Consider the following 9760-nt stretch of genomic DNA (forward strand, 5'->3'; position numbering starts at 1 on the left):
ACTCTGGGAGGGAAATGAAAACATTACTTTCTAGTGGGAGCACTTTTATCTGGAGAAAGAATATGTTATTATCTATGAAGCTGAAATAAACAGCAGCGAGACCATGGCTTTGTAGACACATTCCTACCAGGAAGAGGCTCAGCATGACCACAAAGAAACATAAAACAGAGACACAAAACAACTACACAAAGAAACTACAAAAAGAGACTAACCTACTATGAAGTCTAGAGGTGGCAGGGCCTCTTTTCTATGTCTGTGCCCAGGGGCCCATTGTCTCATAATCCACCGATGTGCATGGTTATATAAAATGTTTTTTTCCCTCTTTAAATATTCTTTTTTTTCTCTCTCTTCAGTGTAATGCAGAGAGCAGTGTTAAATGTGTTAGAAAATGCATTCCCTTATTTCTACCACTAGTGGGCGACGTTGCGCCAGCGGTGAGGGGAAAACACCAGCTTCTGCCCACATGCACTTTACATTCATGTTGCATTTTTTTTTCTTTTTCTCCCCCCTACTGATGCTGTCGTCCATGGAAACAGTTAGATGGGAAATCATTCTCCAAAAGTAATCAGTGATTGGCTGAAAGACAAATGGTGTAGAATAAAGTTATGGTGCAGTTAAATGTCATTTTCTTCCATTTCTGGCCCACAACTTTGAGTGATGACCCTCAGATCGACCACCTGCAGAGCTCTCACAACGATCCGTTTCTTTGCTCCGCAGCGTATCGACAGTATTGATCATTCTCATTCAATGAGACATAAAAAAAAAAAAGAAATCTCCAATATTATTGATCCTCCTCACTTCCTGCAAATGTCACCGCATCTCTACATCTATAAATTATAATTTTTGTCTTATTAGGAGCAGAATTTCCTCCTTCATTTTAAATGTTATTTTGAATATTTCTGACCACTTGCTCCGAAAATTATGAACTTTTTATTATTATTATTATTATGAGTGTTTTTAGGATTGCTGTGAATCTGTCAGTCTTGCACAATTGCAACAGTGCGTTGGCTGTGATTACCTGTGTTTGTGTGTGTGTGTGTGTGTGTGTGTGTGTGTGTGTGTGTGTGTGCATGCTATAATATTCAGCGGAGCCCTACAGCAAACCCACTGCAGAGATTGTGTCGCATGATGTTGTAGAGCTACAATTTCTTAGAGTGTGGGGGGGGATTCTGCTTTTTCTCTCCCTGTCGCAGTGTCAGTCAAGGTAAATGTATCCCCCCCACCCCCCCCCCCCCCCACCACCACCACTTGTCCTCCCCCCTTTTCTCCCCCTCTCTGTCCACCGGCAGCTCCAGCTCTCTCTTCATCTTTTTCACCCATCTGTCTTTTTTTTTTTACTCCCCTTTGTTCTGTTTCTCTGTTTTATTTTCCATAACCCGATCCAAAGCTTCTCTTTCAGATGTATAAATAGAAGCGTTACCCTTGTCTTATTATTCTCTCCTTTTTTTTTTTTTGCTTTCAGTTTTTTTCCCTCTGCAATCCAGCAGGCAGAGTCTCCGCTGGCAGCAACACTGCGCTGTTTCCTGTCTTGAACCCCCCCCCCCCCCCTTTTTTCCGCACAGCTCTCACTCTAAACTCTAACCTCCATCTCTTTATCTCACATTCGAATGTAAAGAAATGGGTTTTCCTCGAGAAAGCGTACTCTCCCGCAGCTTCCCACACAAAAACCCCAGTAAGCACTCCGTATAGTTTTTCCCTCGCATCTCTCGGCGTGTTGCTTCCTCTGCGTCCTCCCGCCTCCAGCTCAGCCTTCCTCCCCAGAGCTCTCTGGTTTCCCAGAGAGAGTATCGGTGCTCCGGGGGGATACGGTAGCGCTAGCGAGCATTATTGATGGTCAGCGCGGATAGTGTCACACTGTCTGTGTCACCGATAACCTCCTCTGTGGCTCGGCAACCGGAGGACGAAACCCACAGCTGAAACGCCGCCGCCGCCGCCGCCTGGATCCGATCATGTGGTGTTTCAGTCAATCGTGTTGCCTCTTATAACACTGAGACTATAAATTAATCCCAGCTGGGGTTATTATCTTTGAGCTCAGAGGAAGTGAGATATGGAGTACCACTGCTCAAGGGCACTAAAGCAGAGCCTGCAACTTCCTGAACACCTGACTAACCCTGCAGCTGCTGCTGCTGACTGGTTATGTAAGAGTTTTGGTTCAGGCCGCATGATCGATCGATCATCGGTGACTTAACACAGGAATTACATCGGCACTGATACCATGAACAGCTGATCCAACTGCTTCTTTAGCTCATGCATGATTGGAAATCAGCGCACTTATTAACAAACTCCGTCACGCTGAGCGGAGACATGAACGCATTAGTTCAGTTAGACTTTGCTTCCGAGCTGCTTCAGAGTCTGGAAACATTTGAACCCCACAAAAATTGATTTTTTATACATTTTTGATACCATTTGAAATGGCATCAAAATGTGATACCATTTGAAATGTTATCAAGAATTATCGAAAGAAATATCGGAAACAGGGAGGAAACGGCTAGCGTGGCTCACAATCTGGAACGTGGTAGCATCTGTTTACATGCAGTGGTGGACTCGGCTGAAATAATTGAATAAAAAGGCCACAAGCTGCTGCATACAGTTTTCTGTCATGTGGGACAGCATTATCGGCACTGCATCACGTTTTCCCCCAGGGGAGAACTTTATCTTTAATCTGCCATACGGACATCCCAGAGGGCACTTTTGCTGCATTTCTTTAAAACATGGGCAGCCTGGTCTCCTAAAAATAACGTTCCCAAAAAAAGAAACTGCATTGAGTTATGTTTCAAGACCAAATATAATTTGTTTTGGATTGATGTTTGCTCTTGACAAGTCAGAAATGAGCTTCAAACAATTTAACGTTGAGAAAGTTGTTATGTTTCATAGTCATTTATGAACTAAATTGTGACGTTTCTGTCCTTACCCTAGCTATGTCGCTTTAGATTCTAACCCTAGTTGTGTCTTTTTGGACGCTAAACCTAGATGCAGGCTATGTGGAGGCTAACCATAGCTATGTCTTTGTGGAGGCTAACCCTAGCTATGTCTTTGTGGAGGCTAACCCTAGCTATGTATTTGTGGAGGCTAACCCTAGCTATGTATTTGTGGAGGCTAACCATAGCTATGTCTTTGTGGAGGCTAACCCTAGCTATGTCTTTGTGGAGGCTAACCATAGCTATGTCCTTGTGGAGGCTAACCCTAGCTATGTATTTGTGGAGGCTAACCCTAGCTATGTATTTGTGGAGGCTAACCATGGCTATGTCATTGTGGAGTCTAACCCTAGCTATGTATTTGTGGAGGCTAACCCTAGCTATGTATTTGTGGAGGCTAACCCTAGCTATGTATTTGTGGAGGCTAACCATAGCTATGTCTTTGTGGAGGCTAACCATGGCTATGTCTTTGTGGAGGCTTTATAAGCTAACCCGAGCTATGTTAGTTTGGAGCCTTATCCTAGCTAGTTTTTTATGTTATGTTGGTTAGCGACGTGTTTTTTTGCACACTGCTCCAAAAAAAGCAAGAAATAAGATGGTAGCTCCTTGCATTGTGATTCTCCTTTTTTAAAAACATTTTATTCCAAACTGCTGCTGCTTTGTAAAAGTTGAAACCCTTCACCTCGTGTGCAGGAGAGGATTCTCCCAAACCCTCCGACAGTCTCAAAAGACCACTGCTGCAAGTGTAAATGTATTCAGCTGTGTGACCGGGAAACAAATCACTGCTGAGAAAGCTTAAACCATCCCAGTGTGTTTCACGCAACCACAGTTTCTACACCGCTACACTCTTATTTTTTATTTTTTCCCCTCCATCATTCATATAAAACCGCACGTGCGAACATTCACATGCACCAGCTCCTGCCTGTTGCTGCATGTTTGTTTAAGGTGGGAAGTGAATCTCCCTCCGGCGAATTCTTTCACTGTAATATCTGTATCTCATCCGTTTCAGGTAATACCTTTTCATGCATCGCATGGCTTTTGTTGCCACGGACGATGCGTCGTCTTGAATGTAACCGAGACACGAGAGCGTGTGCATTCGGAGGGGGGGGGCAACAACGCCGGATTTTCCTTTCAGCTACATTCTGCTTTTAAACAGCTTAAACAGCCGACGACGACAACAACGTTAATCCGGCTCCCTTCAGATGTGATCTGATCTAATCTGATGCTGTCTCATCTGATCTCATCTTTGCACAATTTGAAATATTCTCCACATTTGTCTTAATAAAGACACTGGGGGAGGACAAAAGGCATGTGATCACATGAGACATTTTGAGGCTAAAGATCATGTGGTTGAATAAACATGTGAAATCCCATCCTTTTTTTAAATTAAAACTCCAAACAGGGCTGTTGAACACAATGACTATTTCTAGCCAGTAGGATCTTCCCCTTTTTATTTATTATATTTTGTTAAGATGAGAGTCTGTGTTGCTCTTTTATCTCCGTATTTCGTCACTCGAGCTGCAAAAAGACTGTTTTCTTTTCATTATTCCACATCTGAGCAATAAATCCAAACATAAATACAGCCGGGCATGAAGAAAACATAGCATCATATAATTTATTTGGAAACATTTCTCCGTGAGTATGAACCGTGGCATTGTGAAATGATAGGTTCAGCTTGAGCAGGATGACCTCTAACCTCTGACAGACTGTCCTCACAGCGTTGCTTCCGTAGAACTTTATTGATCCTTTTACTGGGAATTTGACAAAGAAGGGAATTGATCTTCATGAGTCTGTATTGTATTTTGAGGGCCACTGTATGACTGATTCTAATCTTCAAACATCAGCGTTAGGGGTATTTACGTGAAGGAACACGCCCTCCATTGATTGTGGATTGCTGATACTTAAGGCTCGTATTACTGGTGCAGTGATGTAACATGTGATACCTCTTAACGGACCGCTCAACATTTATTGCAACATTCATAGCACTTGGGCCCCTTAAAAAAGGCTGCACTGCAGTTTTTAGAACAAGAGCTTTGCAGGTGGGCCCCCGTCCAGGAAGTCAGCAGCAGGAAAATCACTTTTGGCATGCTGCCTGTTTGTGGCGGGGTTTTTTTCCTCAATTAATCACATTTTATTTTATTAAATCAACATTCAGAAGACCTTCTGAACCAAATGATGTACCTTTTTGCTTGTTTTGTTCGCAAAAAAGTTTGGAATTAAGACACTTAGTGGTGTGGGAGTGGAGGCATTATGGTTTCAGGTCGTCTGCCTGGTCCACTCACAGGACCCGACATCTTGGAGGGAATTTATCTGCAAATTCAGCAGAAACGCCTACCTTGACTCAAAGATGAGATCATGTTTTACTTTATATTTTCTATTATGATGGACATGCTTCATAAATTATTGCAGTCCAATCATCACTGATGTGCCATGAATCCTGTGATGGTGAAGGATCCATCAGTTGGATCCTCCGAGTCAGGGAAAAGAAGGCCACGTTTCTGCATTTAAAGGAGTGTTTGAAATGGGATGCAACTAAAGATATATCATCGATATTACAGTGATAGTGTATAGGAAATACTCCAACCCACAAAAAAAAAGAAGATCCCTATTGCTTTAATACATTCAACTATTTATAAAAAAAGGCGTAATTTTTTTCCTGTTGAATGCAAACAAGTCTATTTCTGGTCGGGACCACTGAAACATGCGAGACCCCTCTGACCCCCCCGTGGTACAGCACACGTCCAAGCGCTCATGTGTGTCAAAGGGATATGCGAAGACAAAGCCTCCCATTTAGCCCACGCATAATTGAGGTGCTCCAAATTCCCTAAACGCCAGCAGCGTAATGAAGAAGCCATATTTTGTGGTGTCGTGAACTGGAACGGCACCCACAGGGGGGACCGGATTGAAACCAGCTCCTCTGGGGGGGGACTCTCATAGCAACACCAGAACCCCCCCCCCCCCCCCCCCCCCGAAGGCTCAGAATCTGGAGGATATTCTGTTAGACACCTGCAGAAATGTGTTTTTCATTTAAAAAAAAATAACTGCAAAGTGTGTAGTTTAAAGCAATATGCAGCAAATTTTATTTAGTGCAGAAAAACACAGTACAGGGAGTGTTCTTGTGCATTCTCACCATTTTTTTAGCCACCATTTTCTGAAAGTTCAACAACACATCGTAGATTGAAATGTCAAAAACACACGGAGGGGGAATTGTGTCGCCTAAAATATACAAATATGGATTTTCACATGCCTTCACGTCAGGAACACAACGAAACAAGAGTTCACAACGACAACGCATAGGTGGGGGGAGGGGAGGGGAGGGGGCGTCCACGTGAATATTAAGAAACATAATCTAATAAGAACCAGCAATAAATAAAAAGCATCGATCGTTATGGTTGGGAGAAGTGACGAGGCAATAAGGAGATTTTGGTCGGGGGTTGTGGGATGGGGCTCTGTAGAGCTTCCTGATTGGCAGATGCCTCCCTGAAAAAGGACAGTGGTCACCGATTTGGCCACGCTGTGAAAGGGGGGGTTGAGCCTGCGCCGCAACGCCACATTGTGGAGCCTACAATCACCTCTACAATCCTCCTTCACATGCTTTATTTTGATTTTTTTGTATTCTGCTCGACTGTTGCGGCGCTGCGGACGACACGACAGAAGGGGATGTACAAGAAGAGATTATCTAAATATACGTGTTTTTCTTTTTTTTAGTTCTCTACAGTATGGCTTTGATGTCATTTCTAGGCTGTAAAAGCTGCGCCCAAATATCCGCACCGATTTTACTTTTCTCTATCGAGTACATTATATTGTTGTCAAGCATAATAAGAAGTGGATGTAGATAAACATACAAGCAGAGGGAGAGGGGATAATAAGTCCGCAAGCATGTTTTTTTTGAGGGGGGGGGTGGGTCACTGTACAGAAGCTGAAGTGTATAGATGGGGTGCTGCTCTATGCCGATGATGTGAAGCTATAAGCGGCTTTGCTCCAATTATGATCGGGAGCAAAAAGCTTTTTATTCACACCCAATCCACCGCCACCGCTCTCATTCGCGGCGACCATGCTGTGCTCGGCGGAAACCCCCCCCCCCCCCCCCCCTCCTCGTTTGGTCGCCTTCGGGGCGGAAAAGTGAAAACGAGGTCAGGCTAACAAAGCAAAGTGAAAACACGGCATTGATGAAGGAAGAAAGGAAATAGAGAGAGAGGCCAGTATGTGGGGCAGGATAACGGGAGCTAAATGTCTGAAAATGAGCTAAAACACTAAAATATATATATAGAAATAAATTAGGATTTAATGTGATGCCTTGACAAATCTAACCTGAAACATCTTGACACGTCTTGTGCAACAATGCCGAACTACGTTAGCAAAGTGCATCCACGCAAATGGCTTATCAACAGTTAATTCGCTGTTTAAGGGAAACAAAGGGGGTATTTGGGAATTTGCTGTTGTGAGATCGCAAAGGAAAAAAATGTATATTCCTGCTCGATAAAGAGATTTGAACCTGTGTTTTGTTTTGCATGCAAAACCCCGTGACTGAGCACGGGGGAACTTTGATCAGCCTTCCGTTTGATGCTGAATTTGTATCAAACTCCTTTCTCTCCTTTTTAAAAAAAAAAAAAAAAGAACAAAGTGACATTTAAAGCAGAAATGTTTAGCTCACACTAATCCTCAGCTTCTACGAGTCAAAGGGGGGGCATGTCCGATGTCTTAAGGAACATGCCTGCAGACTCACCGTGACCTTTTTTCCGGTCGTGGGGTCACCTTCATCTAACCCGCCCTGAACAATCTCCGAGCCTCGAATCCACAAGGATTATCGCAACGTCGCATTTCACATAGAAATGACCGGCTTGCCGTTATACTTTCTCTGAGTTGTGCCTGTTGCCAGGCAACATTAAGCTTCTTTAGATTCTGACAGGTAGCTATTTACAGCCTCCAGACGGAGGCTCTGTTTTCAATTACGTGGATCCCGGCCCCCCTGATCTTTCCGTGCAAGTACATGTTTTATCAAAAGGCGTCTTTCACACATTTTTTGTCAAATAAAAAAAAAAGTTACGGCATTACAGATTAATCCGCTTTCTAATATAATTAGGATGATGCAGATATCTGATGGCCAAAATGAACTTCAAAGTAAAAGTCCACTACTTTTGATGGGATCCCTTTTTGAAAAAAAAATTATCTCTGTTTCTTTTTTTCCATTCTAAATCGTTTTTTCATTGATTTGATTGATTCACAATGTGCCACGTGCTTCTTCCTTGTTTACCTCAGTCTGGAGAACAAGTGGAGAGGAGCAAGCACTGAAAAGGTCCTTCTACGGTGGTCTCCCTTTGTCATGTGACCACTTCAAGCCTCTGGCTGAAAATAGGGTTTTCGTGTAGGTCGGGTTTTGTGAATGTACACAAACATCGACTAAGTGTGAGTGATGTTCAACAGCTGGATATAAAGGGAGGCAGGTGGAGGCACACTCAGAGTCCGGGAGCTTATCTGAGCTGTTTTCTAACTTCTTAATCCTGTATCTCCGCCGTACAGGCCTCACACAGATTTGAAAACACTTTTATATACAAGCTACGCTTTTTACTTGAGGTGTCTATTCAAAACGCCTGCCAAGCCAAATCCACCTTAATCCGTCTTACTGGGTGTATGTCAGGTAATTATTTGAAAAGCATGTCAAATCCAGTTGTTTGGGGGGGGGGGGGGAGAGAAAAAGAGGTTTGATATCAAACTCAGGAGTGATGTCATCAGCAAATCTCTGAGGGAAGGAGTGAGCGAGCGAGGTTGCAATTTTTAATATATTTTTTTCTGCCCTCAAAATAGAAAAAGAGGTTACAGTCCAATAATAATTCTAGTAATAGGTGAGATTATTATTAAAGCGATTGGAGAGCTTTTTTAGAAGCAGGTCAGTGTGCTACATAGATCATACATCAGGGGGGGAGGGGCCATGGATGAAGCTGTGTGTGTGTGTGTGTGTGTTGTCAGATATGTACAGGACTCATTCATTTGTATGGTGTGCTTCATATTTACTGCTGCAAGTGTCTTTTCTTTCGGTCTCGGGGGGGCCGACAGCTGCCGCGTGTCTCTCTGTCTTTTCCCGTCTGTCTGATCTAAAGGTGACGGGGCTCGGGTTCGCCCGCTGGCATCTGCTCCCAATCATTATCAAGTGTTTATTTAAGGATGCGGAGGGTTTTTGTTACCCAGCTGGGTTGCACCGGAGTAACCCGAGTATCCCTGCCGAGGAGCTCTCGGCCGGCGGATGAAGCGGCGGTTGCATATATAGACGAGCGGACGTCTTTCTATACCTTCTGGCCCCGCCGGAGGTCAAAACTATTCGTGGTCGTGTAAAGATAGTCGAATCGCCCTGAGGCCCGTGAGCTTCTGGGTTGTTTTCTACTTAGTCACTTTTGTGTGGACGGATCGATCCGTTTGCGCCATACCAGAAATATCTTTACTCAAGGGCCCCTTACTGGCACCTGGCAAAGCTTTCAAGCACCAGAGAATGGAGTTTGCTCTGTTATCGTATCATAATACATGTCGCGGCGACAAGTGAGCAGACTCCGTTAGCCAAGGAAGAGCATGAGAAACGGCCCAAAAGGTCAGGAATTGAATGCTCGAATGTTGGCGAATAAACGTGTTAACAGGCTTTGGGGTTTTTAAACGGGTCTAGAAACAACCAAGAGTGACTCAAGCAGCTAACCTTAACTTATTTAGCTAGCTAGCTGTGCTCCAGTTAAATAAACAGGCCAGAAATGAGAAGCCTGCTTCAGTCTAACTCTGTCTGGCAACCGAGATGCGTGAGAGAAAACAACCTCTTGCGTTGCCAGACGTCTCCTTCCCCATTTAATCAGATTAAAAACAAA

Source organism: Eutrigla gurnardus (genome assembly GCF_963514095.1).
Source record: "Eutrigla gurnardus genome assembly, chromosome: 23".
NCBI classification, from domain to species: domain Eukaryota; kingdom Metazoa; phylum Chordata; class Actinopteri; order Perciformes; family Triglidae; genus Eutrigla; species Eutrigla gurnardus.